Raw genomic sequence first — 12,732 nt, 5'->3', positions numbered from 1 at the left:
AAAGATTGTACAAGTGCTCAAGAGAAGGATACATGGTTTTTACCCCGTTTTCCTCAGGTTGGGGATGTAGCTCAGTGGTAGAGCGTTCGCTTTGCATGTGAAAGGCCCCGGGTTCGATCCCCGGCATCTCCATGTTCCTTATTTTTTCCCTGTTTTATATTTGTCTTCTTCTTACAAGCCCACCGTTCATCTTTATCAGCACCTGAAAACCAAACAATTCTCTTATATAATCCACAATAAATATATGCAAATGTACATCCATCCTGCATTTCAAACAATCACACTACTTATACGCTTGAATTTAGAAGGATTTGGCAATAGGCTACGTCTCCATCTTGACATTTCGACCTTCACAAGTACTCAGTGCATAAAAGTGATCAATCTAACAAGTAGTACAATGAGAACAGCAGGTGTAGGGGATGTAGCTCAGTGGTAGAGCGTTCGCTTTGCATGTGAAAGGCCCCGGGTTCGATCCCCGGCATCTCCACATTTTTGGCCAGGGATGTCACAATGCAAACTGAGTGTGCCCCACCCGAATATGAAAGAAGCCACATTTATTGAAATCACCAGACATTGCAAGATGCCACGCTCAACAATCCTACACATTGCTGCCCATAAAGTCCTTTCTTTCTTCAAATACTCCACAGCCATACACACCCTCTTTACAGCAACTACAGCACGCTTTCTATGTTGGCTGTACCATTTTGCTGTAGGCTTGCCACGGGGATGTACGTGTCAAGGCTCAATTCTTAAACTCGCGTGTGTGGGGAAGACTGATGTCAACTGGGAAAACAAAGATTGTACAAGTGCTCAAGAGAAGGATACATGGTTTTTACCCCGTTTTTCTCAGGTTGGGGATGTAGCTCAGTGGTAGAGCGTTCGCTTTGCATGTGAAAGGCCCCGGGTTCGATCCCCGGCATCTCCATGTTCCTTACTTTTTCCCTGTTTTATATTTGTCTTCTTCTTACAAGCCCACCGTTCATCTTTATCAGCACCTGAAAACCAAACAATTCTCTTATATAATCCACAATAAATATATGCAAATGTACATCCATCCTGCATTTCAAACAATCACACTACTTATACGCTTGAATTTAGAAGGATTTGGCAATAGGCTACGTCTCCATCTTGACATTTCGACCTTCACAAGTACTCAGTGCATAAAAGTGATCAATCTAACAAGTAGTACAATGAGAACAGCAGGTGTAGGGGATGTAGCTCAGTGGTAGAGCGTTCGCTTCGCATGTGAAAGGCCCCGGGTTCGATCCCCGGCATCTCCACATTTTTGGCCAGGGATGTCACAATGCAAACTGAGTGTGCCCCACCCGAATATGAAAGAAGCCACATTTATTGAAATCACCAGACATTGCAAGATGCCACGCTCAACAATCCTACACATTGCTGCCCATAAAGTCCTTTCTTTCTTCAAATACTCCACAGCCATACACACCCTCTTTACAGCAACTACAGCACGCTTTCTATGTTGGCTGTACCATTTTGCTGTAGGCTTGCCACGGGGATGTACGTGTCAAGGCTCAATTCTTAAACTCGCGTGTGTGGGGAAGACTGATGTCAACTTGGAAAACAAAGATTGTATAAGTGCTCAAGAGAAGGATACATGGTTTTTACCCCGTTTTCCTCAGGTTGGGGATGTAGCTCAGTGGTAGAGCGTTCGCTTTGCATGTGAAAGGCCCCGGGTTCGATCCCCGGCATCTCCATGTTCCTTACTTTTTCCCTGTTTTATATTTGTCTTCTTCTTACAAGCCCACCGTTCATCTTTATCAGCACCTGAGTGAGTGAGTTTAGTTTTACGAAAAAACTCTGCAATATTACAGCTACATGGCGGCGGTCTGTAAATAATCAAGTCTGGACCAGACAATCCAGTGATCAACAACATGAGCATCGATCTGCGCAATTGGGAACCGATGACATGCGTCAACCAAGTCAGCGAGCCTGACCACCCGATCCCGTTAGTCGCCTCTTACGACAAGCTGAGTCGCCTTTTATGGCAAGCATGGGTTGCTGAAGGCCTATTCTACCCCGGGACCTTCACGGGTCTATCAGCACCTGAAAACCAAACAATTCTCTTATATAATGCACAATAAATATATGCAAATGTACATCCATCCTGCATTTCAAACAATCACACTACTTATACGCTTGAATTTAGAAGGATTTGGCAATAGGCTACGTCTCCATCTTGACATTTCGACCTTCACAAGTACTCAGTGCATAAAAGTGATCAATCTAACAAGTAGTACAATGAGAACAGCAGGTGTAGGGGATGTAGCTCAGTGGTAGAGCGTTCGCTTCGCATGTGAAAGGCCCCGGGTTCGATCCCCGGCATCTCCACATTTTTGGCCAGGGATGTCACAATGCAAACTGAGTGTGCCCCACCCGAATATGAAAGAAGCCACATTTATTGAAATCACCAGACATTGCAAGATGCCACGCTCAACAATCCTACACATTGCTGCCCATAAAGTCCTTTCTTTCTTCAAATACTCCACAGCCATACACACCCTCTTTACAGCAACTACAGCACGCTTTCTATGTTGGCTGTACCATTTTGCTGTAGGCTTGCCACGGGGATGTACGTGTCAAGGCTCAATTCTTAAACTCGCGTGTGTGGGGAAGACTGATGTCAACTGGGAAAACAAAGATTGTACAAGTGCTCAAGAGAAGGATACATGGTTTTTACCCCGTTTTTCTCAGGTTGGGGATGTAGCTCAGTGGTAGAGCGTTCGCTTTGCATGTGAAAGGCCCCGGGTTCGATCCCCGGCATCTCCATGTTCCTTACTTTTTCCCTGTTTTATATTTGTCTTCTTCTTACAAGCCCACCGTTCATCTTTATCAGCACCTGAAAACCAAACAATTCTCTTATATAATCCACAATAAATATATGCAAATGTACATCCATCCTGCATTTCAAACAATCACACTACTTATACGCTTGAATTTAGAAGGATTTGGCAATAGGCTACGTCTCCATCTTGACATTTCGACCTTCACAAGTACTCAGTGCATAAAAGTGATCAATCTAACAAGTAGTACAATGAGAACAGCAGGTGTAGGGGATGTAGCTCAGTGGTAGAGCGTTCGCTTCGCATGTGAAAGGCCCCGGGTTCGATCCCCGGCATCTCCACATTTTTGGCCAGGGATGTCACAATGCAAACTGAGTGTGCCCCACCCGAATATGAAAGAAGCCACATTTATTGAAATCACCAGACATTGCAAGATGCCACGCTCAACAATCCTACACATTGCTGCCCATAAAGTCCTTTCTTTCTTCAAATACTCCACAGCCATACACACCCTCTTTACAGCAACTACAGCACGCTTTCTATGTTGGCTGTACCATTTTGCTGTAGGCTTGCCACGGGGATGTACGTGTCAAGGCTCAATTCTTAAACTCGCGTGTGTGGGGAAGACTGATGTCAACTTGGAAAACAAAGATTGTACAAGTGCTCAAGAGAAGGATACATGGTTTTGACCCCGTTTTCCTCAGGTTGGGGATGTAGCTCAGTGGTAGAGCGTTCGCTTTGCATGTGAAAGGCCCCGGGTTCGATCCCCGGCATCTCCATGTTCCTTATTTTTTCCCTGTTTTATATTTGTCTTCTTCTTACAAGCCCACCGTTCATCTTTATCAGCACCTGAAAACCAAACAATTCTCTTATATAATCCACAATAAATATATGCAAATGTACATCCATCCTGCATTTCAAACAATCACACTACTTATACGCTTGAATTTAGAAGGATTTGGCAATAGGCTACGTCTCCATCTTGACATTTCGACCTTCACAAGTACTCAGTGCATAAAAGTGATCAATCTAACAAGTAGTACAATGAGAACAGCAGGTGTAGGGGATGTAGCTCAGTGGTAGAGCGTTCGCTTCGCATGTGAAAGGCCCCGGGTTCGATCCCCGGCATCTCCACATTTTTGGCCAGGGATGTCACAATGCAAACTGAGTGTGCCCCACCCGAATATGAAAGAAGCCACATTTATTGAAATCACCAGACATTGCAAGATGCCACGCTCAACAATCCTACACATTGCTGCCCATAAACTCCTTTCTTTCTTCAAATACTCCACAGCCATACACACCCTCTTTACAGCAACTACAGCACGCTTTCTATGTTGGCTGTACCATTTTGCTGTAGGCTTGCCACGGGGATGTACGTGTCAAGGCTCAATTCTTAAACTCGCGTGTGTGGGGAAGACTGATGTCAACTTGGAAAACAAAGATTGTATAAGTGCTCAAGAGAAGGATACATGGTTTTTACCCCGTTTTCCTCAGGTTGGGGATGTAGCTCAGTGGTAGAGCGTTCGCTTTGCATGTGAAAGGCCCCGGGTTCGATCCCCGGCATCTCCATGTTCCTTACTTTTTCCCTGTTTTATATTTGTCTTCTTCTTACAAGCCCACCGTTCATCTTTATCAGCACCTGAGTGAGTGAGTTTAGTTTTACGAAAAAACTCTGCAATATTACAGCTACATGGCGGCGGTCTGTAAATAATCAAGTCTGGACCAGACAATCCAGTGATCAACAACATGAGCATCGATCTGCGCAACTGGGAACCGATGACATGCGTCAACCAAGTCAGCGAGCCTGACCACCCGATCCCGTTAGTCGCCTCTTACGACAAGCTGAGTCGCCTTTTATGGCAAGCATGGGTTGCTGAAGGCCTATTCTACCCCGGGACCTTCACGGGTCTATCAGCACCTGAAAACCAAACAATTCTCTTATATAATCCACAATAAATATATGCAAATGTACATCCATCCTGCATTTCAAACAATCACACTACTTATACGCTTGAATTTAGAAGGATTTGGCAATAGGCTACGTCTCCATCTTGACATTTCGACCTTCACAAGTACTCAGTGCATAAAAGTGATCAATCTAACAAGTAGTACAATGAGAACAGCAGGTGTAGGGGATGTAGCTCAGTGGTAGAGCGTTCGCTTCGCATGTGAAAGGCCCCGGGTTCGATCCCCGGCATCTCCACATTTTTGGCCAGGGATGTCACAATGCAAACTGAGTGTGCCCCACCCGAATATGAAAGAAGCCACATTTATTGAAATCACCAGACATTGCAAGATGCCACGCTCAACAATCCTACACATTGCTGCCCATAAAGTCCTTTCTTTCTTCAAATACTCCACAGCCATACACACCCTCTTTACAGCAACTACAGCACGCTTTCTATGTTGGCTGTACCATTTTGCTGTAGGCTTGCCACGGGGATGTACGTGTCAAGGCTCAATTCTTAAACTCGCGTGTGTGGGGAAGACTGATGTCAACTGGGAAAACAAAGATTGTACAAGTGCTCAAGAGAAGGATACATGGTTTTTACCCCGTTTTTCTCAGGTTGGGGATGTAGCTCAGTGGTAGAGCGTTCGCTTTGCATGTGAAAGGCCCCGGGTTCGATCCCCGGCATCTCCATGTTCCTTACTTTTTCCCTGTTTTATATTTGTCTTCTTCTTACAAGCCCACCGTTCATCTTTATCAGCACCTGAAAACCAAACAATTCTCTTATATAATCCACAATAAATATATGCAAATGTACATCCATCCTGCATTTCAAACAATCACACTACTTATACGCTTGAATTTAGAAGGATTTGGCAATAGGCTACGTCTCCATCTTGACATTTCGACCTTCACAAGTACTCAGTGCATAAAAGTGATCAATCTAACAAGTAGTACAATGAGAACAGCAGGTGTAGGGGATGTAGCTCAGTGGTAGAGCGTTCGCTTCGCATGTGAAAGGCCCCGGGTTCGATCCCCGGCATCTCCATGTTCCTTACTTTTTCCCTGTTTTATATTTGTCTTCTTCTTACAAGCCCACCGTTCATCTTTATCAGCACCTGAGTGAGTGAGTTTAGTTTTACGAAAAAACTCTGCAATATTACAGCTACATGGCGGCGGTCTGTAAATAATCAAGTCTGGACCAGACAATCCAGTGATCAACAACATGAGCATCGATCTGCGCAACTGGGAACCGATGACATGCGTCAACCAAGTCAGCGAGCCTGACCACCCGATCCCGTTAGTAGCCTCTTACGACAAGCTGAGTCGCCTTTTATGGCAAGCATGGGTTGCTGAAGGCCTATTCTACCCCGGGACCTTCACGGGTCTATCAGCACCTGAAAACCAAACAATTCTCTTATATAATCCACAATAAATATATGCAAATGTACATCCATCCTGCATTTCAAACAATCACACTACTTATACGCTTGAATTTAGAAGGATTTGGCAATAGGCTACGTCTCCATCTTGACATTTCGACCTTCACAAGTACTCAGTGCATAAAAGTGATCAATCTAACAAGTAGTACAATGAGAACAGCAGGTGTAGGGGATGTAGCTCAGTGGTAGAGCGTTCGCTTCGCATGTGAAAGGCCCCGGGTTCGATCCCCGGCATCTCCACATTTTTGGCCAGGGATGTCACAATGCAAACTGAGTGTGCCCCACCCGAATATGAAAGAAGCCACATTTATTGAAATCACCAGACATTGCAAGATGCCACGCTCAACAATCCTACACATTGCTGCCCATAAAGTCCTTTCTTTCTTCAAATACTCCACAGCCATACACACCCTCTTTACAGCAACTACAGCACGCTTTCTATGTTGGTTGTACCATTTTGCTGTAGGCTTGCCACGGGGATGTACGTGTCAAGGCTCAATTCTTAAACTCGCGTGTGTGGGGAAGACTGATGTCAACTGGGAAAACAAAGATTGTACAAGTGCTCAAGAGAAGGATACATGGTTTTTACCCCGTTTTTCTCAGGTTGGGGATGTAGCTCAGTGGTAGAGCGTTCGCTTTGCATGTGAAAGGCCCCGGGTTCGATCCCCGGCATCTCCATGTTCCTTACTTTTTCCCTGTTTTATATTTGTCTTCTTCTTACAAGCCCACCGTTCATCTTTATCAGCACCTGAAAACCAAACAATTCTCTTATATAATCCACAATAAATATATGCAAATGTACATCCATCCTGCATTTCAAACAATCACACTACTTATACGCTTGAATTTAGAAGGATTTGGCAATAGGCTACGTCTCCATCTTGACATTTCGACCTTCACAAGTACTCAGTGCATAAAAGTGATCAATCTAACAAGTAGTACAATGAGAACAGCAGGTGTAGGGGATGTAGCTCAGTGGTAGAGCGTTCGCTTCGCATGTGAAAGGCCCCGGGTTCGATCCCCGGCATCTCCACATTTTTGGCCAGGGATGTCACAATGCAAACTGAGTGTGCCCCACCCGAATATGAAAGAAGCCACATTTATTGAAATCACCAGACATTGCAAGATGCCACGCTCAACAATCCTACACATTGCTGCCCATAAAGTCCTTTCTTTCTTCAAATACTCCACAGCCATACACACCCTCTTTACAGCAACTACAGCACGCTTTCTATGTTGGCTGTACCATTTTGCTGTAGGCTTGCCACGGGGATGTACGTGTCAAGGCTCAATTCTTAAACTCGCGTGTGTGGGGAAGACTGATGTCAACTTGGAAAACAAAGATTGTACAAGTGCTCAAGAGAAGGATACATGGTTTTTACCCCGTTTTCCTCAGGTTGGGGATGTAGCTCAGTGGTAGAGCGTTCGCTTTGCATGTGAAAGGCCCCGGGTTCGATCCCCGGCATCTCCATATTCCTTATTTTTTCCCTGTTTTATATTTGTCTTCTTCTTACAAGCCCACCGTTCATCTTTATCAGCACCTGAAAACCAAACAATTCTCTTATATAATCCACAATAAATATATGCAAATGTACATCCATCCTGCATTTCAAACAATCACACTACTTATACGCTTGAATTTAGAAGGATTTGGCAATAGGCTACGTCTCCATCTTGACATTTCGACCTTCACAAGTACTCAGTGCATAAAAGTGATCAATCTAACAAGTAGTACAATGAGAACAGCAGGTGTAGGGGATGTAGCTCAGTGGTAGAGCGTTCGCTTCGCATGTGAAAGGCCCCGGGTTCGATCCCCGGCATCTCCATGTTCCTTACTTTTTCCCTGTTTTATATTTGTCTTCTTCTTACAAGCCCACCGTTCATCTTTATCAGCACCTGAGTGAGTGAGTTTAGTTTTACGAAAAAACTCTGCAATATTACAGCTACATGGCGGCGGTCTGTAAATAATCAAGTCTGGACCAGACAATCCAGTGATCAACAACATGAGCATCGATCTGCGCAACTGGGAACCGATGACATGCGTCAACCAAGTCAGCGAGCCTGACCACCCGATCCCGTTAGTAGCCTCTTACGACAAGCTGAGTCGCCTTTTATGGCAAGCATGGGTTGCTGAAGGCCTATTCTACCCCGGGACCTTCACGGGTCTATCAGCACCTGAAAACCAAACAATTCTCTTATATAATCCACAATAAATATATGCAAATGTACATCCATCCTGCATTTCAAACAATCACACTACTTATACGCTTGAATTTAGAAGGATTTGGCAATAGGCTACGTCTCCATCTTGACATTTCGACCTTCACAAGTACTCAGTGCATAAAAGTGATCAATCTAACAAGTAGTACAATGAGAACAGCAGGTGTAGGGGATGTAGCTCAGTGGTAGAGCGTTCGCTTCGCATGTGAAAGGCCCCGGGTTCGATCCCCGGCATCTCCACATTTTTGGCCAGGGATGTCACAATGCAAACTGAGTGTGCCCCACCCGAATATGAAAGAAGCCACATTTATTGAAATCACCAGACATTGCAAGATGCCACGCTCAACAATCCTACACATTGCTGCCCATAAAGTCCTTTCTTTCTTCAAATACTCCACAGCCATACACACCCTCTTTACAGCAACTACAGCACGCTTTCTATGTTGGTTGTACCATTTTGCTGTAGGCTTGCCACGGGGATGTACGTGTCAAGGCTCAATTCTTAAACTCGCGTGTGTGGGGAAGACTGATGTCAACTGGGAAAACAAAGATTGTACAAGTGCTCAAGAGAAGGATACATGGTTTTTACCCCGTTTTTCTCAGGTTGGGGATGTAGCTCAGTGGTAGAGCGTTCGCTTTGCATGTGAAAGGCCCCGGGTTCGATCCCCGGCATCTCCATGTTCCTTACTTTTTCCCTGTTTTATATTTGTCTTCTTCTTACAAGCCCACCGTTCATCTTTATCAGCACCTGAAAACCAAACAATTCTCTTATATAATCCACAATAAATATATGCAAATGTACATCCATCCTGCATTTCAAACAATCACACTACTTATACGCTTGAATTTAGAAGGATTTGGCAATAGGCTACGTCTCCATCTTGACATTTCGACCTTCACAAGTACTCAGTGCATAAAAGTGATCAATCTAACAAGTAGTACAATGAGAACAGCAGGTGTAGGGGATGTAGCTCAGTGGTAGAGCGTTCGCTTCGCATGTGAAAGGCCCCGAGTTCGATCCCCGGCATCTCCACATTTTTGGCCAGGGATGTCACAATGCAAACTGAGTGTGCCCCACCCGAATATGAAAGAAGCCACATTTATTGAAATCACCAGACATTGCAAGATGCCACGCTCAACAATCCTACACATTGCTGCCCATAAAGTCCTTTCTTTCTTCAAATACTCCACAGCCATACACACCCTCTTTACAGCAACTACAGCACGCTTTCTATGTTGGCTGTACCATTTTGCTGTAGGCTTGCCACGGGGATGTACGTGTCAAGGCTCAATTCTTAAACTCGCGTGTGTGGGGAAGACTGATGTCAACTGGGAAAACAAAGATTGTACAAGTGCTCAAGAGAAGGATACATGGTTTTGACCCCGTTTTCCTCAGGTTGGGGATGTAGCTCAGTGGTAGAGCGTTCGCTTTGCATGTGAAAGGCCCCGGGTTCGATCCCCGGCATCTCCATATTCCTTATTTTTTCCCTGTTTTATATTTGTCTTCTTCTTACAAGCCCACCGTTCATCTTTATCAGCACCTGAAAACCAAACAATTCTCTTATATAATCCACAATAAATATATGCAAATGTACATCCATCCTGCATTTCAAACAATCACACTACTTATACGCTTGAATTTAGAAGGATTTGGCAATAGGCTACGTCTCCATCTTGACATTTCGACCTTCACAAGTACTCAGTGCATAAAAGTGATCAATCTAACAAGTAGTACAATGAGAACAGCAGGTGTAGGGGATGTAGCTCAGTGGTAGAGCGTTCGCTTCGCATGTGAAAGGCCCCGGGTTCGATCCCCGGCATCTCCACATTTTTGGCCAGGGATGTCACAATGCAAACTGAGTGTGCCCCACCCGAATATGAAAGAAGCCACATTTATTGAAATCACCAGACATTGCAAGATGCCACGCTCAACAATCCTACACATTGCTGCCCATAAAGTCCTTTCTTTCTTCAAATACTCCACAGCCATACACACCCTCTTTACAGCAACTACAGCACGCTTTCTATGTTGGCTGTACCATTTTGCTGTAGGCTTGCCACGGGGATGTACGTGTCAAGGCTCAATTCTTAAACTCGCGTGTGTGGGGAAGACTGATGTCAACTGGGAAAACAAAGATTGTACAAGTGCTCAAGAGAAGGATACATGGTTTTTACCCCGTTTTTCTCAGGTTGGGGATGTAGCTCAGTGGTAGAGCGTTCGCTTTGCATGTGAAAGGCGCCGGGTTCGATCCCCGGCATCTCCATGTTCCTTATTTTTTCCCTGTTTTATATTTGTCTTCTTCTTACAAGCCCACCGTTCATCTTTATCAGCACCTGAAAACCAAACAATTCTCTTATATAATCCACAATAAATATATGCAAATGTACATCCATCCTGCATTTCAAACAATCACACTACTTATACGCTTGAATTTAGAAGGATTTGGCAATAGGCTACGTCTCCATCTTGACATTTCGACCTTCACAAGTACTCAGTGCATAAAAGTGATCAATCTAACAAGTAGTACAATGAGAACAGCAGGTGTAGGGGATGTAGCTCAGTGGTAGAGCGTTCGCTTCGCATGTGAAAGGCCCCGGGTTCGATCCCCGGCATCTCCACATTTTTGGCCAGGGATGTCACAATGCAAACTGAGTGTGCCCCACCCGAATATGAAAGAAGCCACATTTATTGAAATCACCAGACATTGCAAGATGCCACGCTCAACAATCCTACACATTGCTGCCCATAAAGTCCTTTCTTTCTTCAAATACTCCACAGCCATACACACCCTCTTTACAGCAACTACAGCACGCTTTCTATGTTGGCTGTACCATTTTGCTGTAGGCTTGCCACGGGGATGTACGTGTCAAGGCTCAATTCTTAAACTCGCGTGTGTGGGGAAGACTGATGTCAACTGGGAAAACAAAGATTGTACAAGTGCTCAAGAGAAGGATACATGGTTTTTACCCCGTTTTCCTCAGGTTGGGGATGTAGCTCAGTGGTAGAGCGTTCGCTTTGCATGTGAAAGGCCCCGGGTTCGATCCCCGGCATCTCCATGTTCCTTACTTTTTCCCTGTTTTATATTTGTCTTCTTCTTACAAGCCCACCGTTCATCTTTATCAGCACCTGAAAACCAAACAATTCTCTTATATAATCCACAATAAATATATGCAAATGTACATCCATCCTGCATTTCAAACAATCACACTACTTATACGCTTGAATTTAGAAGGATTTGGCAATAGGCTACGTCTCCATCTTGACATTTCGACCTTCACAAGTACTCAGTGCATAAAAGTGATCAATCTAACAAGTAGTGCAATGAGAACAGCAGGTGTAGGGGAGTAGTATAGGGAATGGGGGTTCTGGCTCACTTTCAAGAAATGCCTCTACAAAGCCTTATTTACTAAATAAGGCTTTGGTTGGGTCATTAGCTTTTGCTACTATTACCCCTACTACAAAATTACTGTGCCTTGGTAGGAGGTAATACTGTGCCGTACGGTACGATCAATAATTCTTCTCTTACAAACCCCCTACCCGGCCCATCCCTCAAGTAGTACAAGTTAGGTTCGTCGGCTTTCATATCCACTTTATCTATGTTGTAAGTTTTGACTGACCATATAGGATCGGTGGCTCGCTTACGGTTATCGCCCTCGTGTTCCCCCGGCTGGTATAGATACCTCACTAGGGCCCTATCTGGTATCTGTTTCTCCTTCCCACGCAATGGAGCGGCCGACTCTGCAACTATTGATTTTAGTTTGATAGCGTCTGCCGGTTTCTTACCGGTGAGATGGGTGACTTCATGGTTGATTGCCGACACCACCTTGGGTAACCTCGTGACCCATTCAGTCGATCGTTTTCCAGGGGTGGTCATCTCCCTAGCATACTGATAGCCGAACAAGCGCTCAGCCAAAGTCCTATTAAATCTCTCAACTATGGCTTGGCTGCGATGGGCTCCGGCCGTGCCACGCCTGACCTTTGTATCGTGTTTGGCTAGCAGTTGTGACACGGCACCCATGAACTCCCGTCCGGGGTCAACTTGCAGCTCTGTTGGCCACGTCAGTGGGCTGCGTTTGTATATACGTTCAAATCCTCTGGCTACCTGGGCCGAATCTTTCGTGGTCAAGGGTTCGGCTTCCTTGTAACGACTGGCTACGTCCACTACGGTTAAGGCATGCTTGTACCTCTTATCGTGGGGTAGGAACAGTAGGTCTGCCTGGTGAATGCTATTAGGTATGTTAATACCGAACCTCCTTCTAGGCACGTAGCGTGGTGCCGGTAAATAGATCTGCCACAGGGCTTGTTTTTCAAGCC

General features: G+C 44.9%; 27 non-coding genes across 27 annotated transcripts; all 27 read left to right on the top strand.

The window, feature by feature from the left end:
* Nucleotides 1-60: 60 nt before the first annotated feature.
* On the top strand, nucleotides 61-132 carry Trnaa-ugc (transfer RNA alanine (anticodon UGC)). Its single transcript has one exon. It is a non-coding gene; the product is annotated as a tRNA-Ala (tRNA).
* Nucleotides 133-415: 283 nt separating this feature from the next.
* Nucleotides 416-487, top strand: Trnaa-ugc (transfer RNA alanine (anticodon UGC)). Its single transcript has one exon. It is a non-coding gene; the product is annotated as a tRNA-Ala (tRNA).
* A 366-nt stretch (nucleotides 488-853) lies between these two features.
* Trnaa-ugc (transfer RNA alanine (anticodon UGC)) lies at nucleotides 854-925 on the top strand. Its single transcript has one exon. It is a non-coding gene; the product is annotated as a tRNA-Ala (tRNA).
* A 283-nt stretch (nucleotides 926-1,208) lies between these two features.
* On the top strand, nucleotides 1,209-1,280 carry Trnaa-cgc (transfer RNA alanine (anticodon CGC)). Its single transcript has one exon. It is a non-coding gene; the product is annotated as a tRNA-Ala (tRNA).
* Nucleotides 1,281-1,646: 366 nt separating this feature from the next.
* Trnaa-ugc (transfer RNA alanine (anticodon UGC)) lies at nucleotides 1,647-1,718 on the top strand. The gene has a single exon. It is a non-coding gene; the product is annotated as a tRNA-Ala (tRNA).
* A 562-nt stretch (nucleotides 1,719-2,280) lies between these two features.
* Trnaa-cgc (transfer RNA alanine (anticodon CGC)) lies at nucleotides 2,281-2,352 on the top strand. The gene has a single exon. It is a non-coding gene; the product is annotated as a tRNA-Ala (tRNA).
* A 366-nt stretch (nucleotides 2,353-2,718) lies between these two features.
* Trnaa-ugc (transfer RNA alanine (anticodon UGC)) lies at nucleotides 2,719-2,790 on the top strand. Its single transcript has one exon. It is a non-coding gene; the product is annotated as a tRNA-Ala (tRNA).
* Nucleotides 2,791-3,073: 283 nt separating this feature from the next.
* On the top strand, nucleotides 3,074-3,145 carry Trnaa-cgc (transfer RNA alanine (anticodon CGC)). The gene has a single exon. It is a non-coding gene; the product is annotated as a tRNA-Ala (tRNA).
* A 366-nt stretch (nucleotides 3,146-3,511) lies between these two features.
* On the top strand, nucleotides 3,512-3,583 carry Trnaa-ugc (transfer RNA alanine (anticodon UGC)). Its single transcript has one exon. It is a non-coding gene; the product is annotated as a tRNA-Ala (tRNA).
* Nucleotides 3,584-3,866: 283 nt separating this feature from the next.
* Nucleotides 3,867-3,938, top strand: Trnaa-cgc (transfer RNA alanine (anticodon CGC)). The gene has a single exon. It is a non-coding gene; the product is annotated as a tRNA-Ala (tRNA).
* Nucleotides 3,939-4,304: 366 nt separating this feature from the next.
* Trnaa-ugc (transfer RNA alanine (anticodon UGC)) lies at nucleotides 4,305-4,376 on the top strand. The gene has a single exon. It is a non-coding gene; the product is annotated as a tRNA-Ala (tRNA).
* A 562-nt stretch (nucleotides 4,377-4,938) lies between these two features.
* Trnaa-cgc (transfer RNA alanine (anticodon CGC)) lies at nucleotides 4,939-5,010 on the top strand. The gene has a single exon. It is a non-coding gene; the product is annotated as a tRNA-Ala (tRNA).
* A 366-nt stretch (nucleotides 5,011-5,376) lies between these two features.
* On the top strand, nucleotides 5,377-5,448 carry Trnaa-ugc (transfer RNA alanine (anticodon UGC)). The gene has a single exon. It is a non-coding gene; the product is annotated as a tRNA-Ala (tRNA).
* Nucleotides 5,449-5,731: 283 nt separating this feature from the next.
* Trnaa-cgc (transfer RNA alanine (anticodon CGC)) lies at nucleotides 5,732-5,803 on the top strand. Its single transcript has one exon. It is a non-coding gene; the product is annotated as a tRNA-Ala (tRNA).
* Nucleotides 5,804-6,365: 562 nt separating this feature from the next.
* Nucleotides 6,366-6,437, top strand: Trnaa-cgc (transfer RNA alanine (anticodon CGC)). The gene has a single exon. It is a non-coding gene; the product is annotated as a tRNA-Ala (tRNA).
* Nucleotides 6,438-6,803: 366 nt separating this feature from the next.
* Trnaa-ugc (transfer RNA alanine (anticodon UGC)) lies at nucleotides 6,804-6,875 on the top strand. Its single transcript has one exon. It is a non-coding gene; the product is annotated as a tRNA-Ala (tRNA).
* A 283-nt stretch (nucleotides 6,876-7,158) lies between these two features.
* Trnaa-cgc (transfer RNA alanine (anticodon CGC)) lies at nucleotides 7,159-7,230 on the top strand. The gene has a single exon. It is a non-coding gene; the product is annotated as a tRNA-Ala (tRNA).
* A 366-nt stretch (nucleotides 7,231-7,596) lies between these two features.
* Trnaa-ugc (transfer RNA alanine (anticodon UGC)) lies at nucleotides 7,597-7,668 on the top strand. Its single transcript has one exon. It is a non-coding gene; the product is annotated as a tRNA-Ala (tRNA).
* Nucleotides 7,669-7,951: 283 nt separating this feature from the next.
* On the top strand, nucleotides 7,952-8,023 carry Trnaa-cgc (transfer RNA alanine (anticodon CGC)). The gene has a single exon. It is a non-coding gene; the product is annotated as a tRNA-Ala (tRNA).
* Nucleotides 8,024-8,585: 562 nt separating this feature from the next.
* On the top strand, nucleotides 8,586-8,657 carry Trnaa-cgc (transfer RNA alanine (anticodon CGC)). Its single transcript has one exon. It is a non-coding gene; the product is annotated as a tRNA-Ala (tRNA).
* A 366-nt stretch (nucleotides 8,658-9,023) lies between these two features.
* On the top strand, nucleotides 9,024-9,095 carry Trnaa-ugc (transfer RNA alanine (anticodon UGC)). Its single transcript has one exon. It is a non-coding gene; the product is annotated as a tRNA-Ala (tRNA).
* A 283-nt stretch (nucleotides 9,096-9,378) lies between these two features.
* Trnaa-cgc (transfer RNA alanine (anticodon CGC)) lies at nucleotides 9,379-9,450 on the top strand. Its single transcript has one exon. It is a non-coding gene; the product is annotated as a tRNA-Ala (tRNA).
* Nucleotides 9,451-9,816: 366 nt separating this feature from the next.
* Nucleotides 9,817-9,888, top strand: Trnaa-ugc (transfer RNA alanine (anticodon UGC)). The gene has a single exon. It is a non-coding gene; the product is annotated as a tRNA-Ala (tRNA).
* Nucleotides 9,889-10,171: 283 nt separating this feature from the next.
* On the top strand, nucleotides 10,172-10,243 carry Trnaa-cgc (transfer RNA alanine (anticodon CGC)). Its single transcript has one exon. It is a non-coding gene; the product is annotated as a tRNA-Ala (tRNA).
* A 366-nt stretch (nucleotides 10,244-10,609) lies between these two features.
* On the top strand, nucleotides 10,610-10,681 carry Trnaa-ugc (transfer RNA alanine (anticodon UGC)). Its single transcript has one exon. It is a non-coding gene; the product is annotated as a tRNA-Ala (tRNA).
* A 283-nt stretch (nucleotides 10,682-10,964) lies between these two features.
* On the top strand, nucleotides 10,965-11,036 carry Trnaa-cgc (transfer RNA alanine (anticodon CGC)). The gene has a single exon. It is a non-coding gene; the product is annotated as a tRNA-Ala (tRNA).
* A 366-nt stretch (nucleotides 11,037-11,402) lies between these two features.
* On the top strand, nucleotides 11,403-11,474 carry Trnaa-ugc (transfer RNA alanine (anticodon UGC)). The gene has a single exon. It is a non-coding gene; the product is annotated as a tRNA-Ala (tRNA).
* The last annotated feature ends 1,258 nt before the right edge of the window (nucleotides 11,475-12,732 follow it).

The sequence above is a fragment of the Haliotis asinina genome, chromosome 15 (genome assembly GCF_037392515.1).
Source record: "Haliotis asinina isolate JCU_RB_2024 chromosome 15, JCU_Hal_asi_v2, whole genome shotgun sequence".
In the NCBI taxonomy this organism is placed as follows: Eukaryota; Metazoa; Mollusca; class Gastropoda; order Lepetellida; family Haliotidae; genus Haliotis; species Haliotis asinina.
This window is presented reverse-complemented; position numbering and strand designations above follow the sequence as displayed.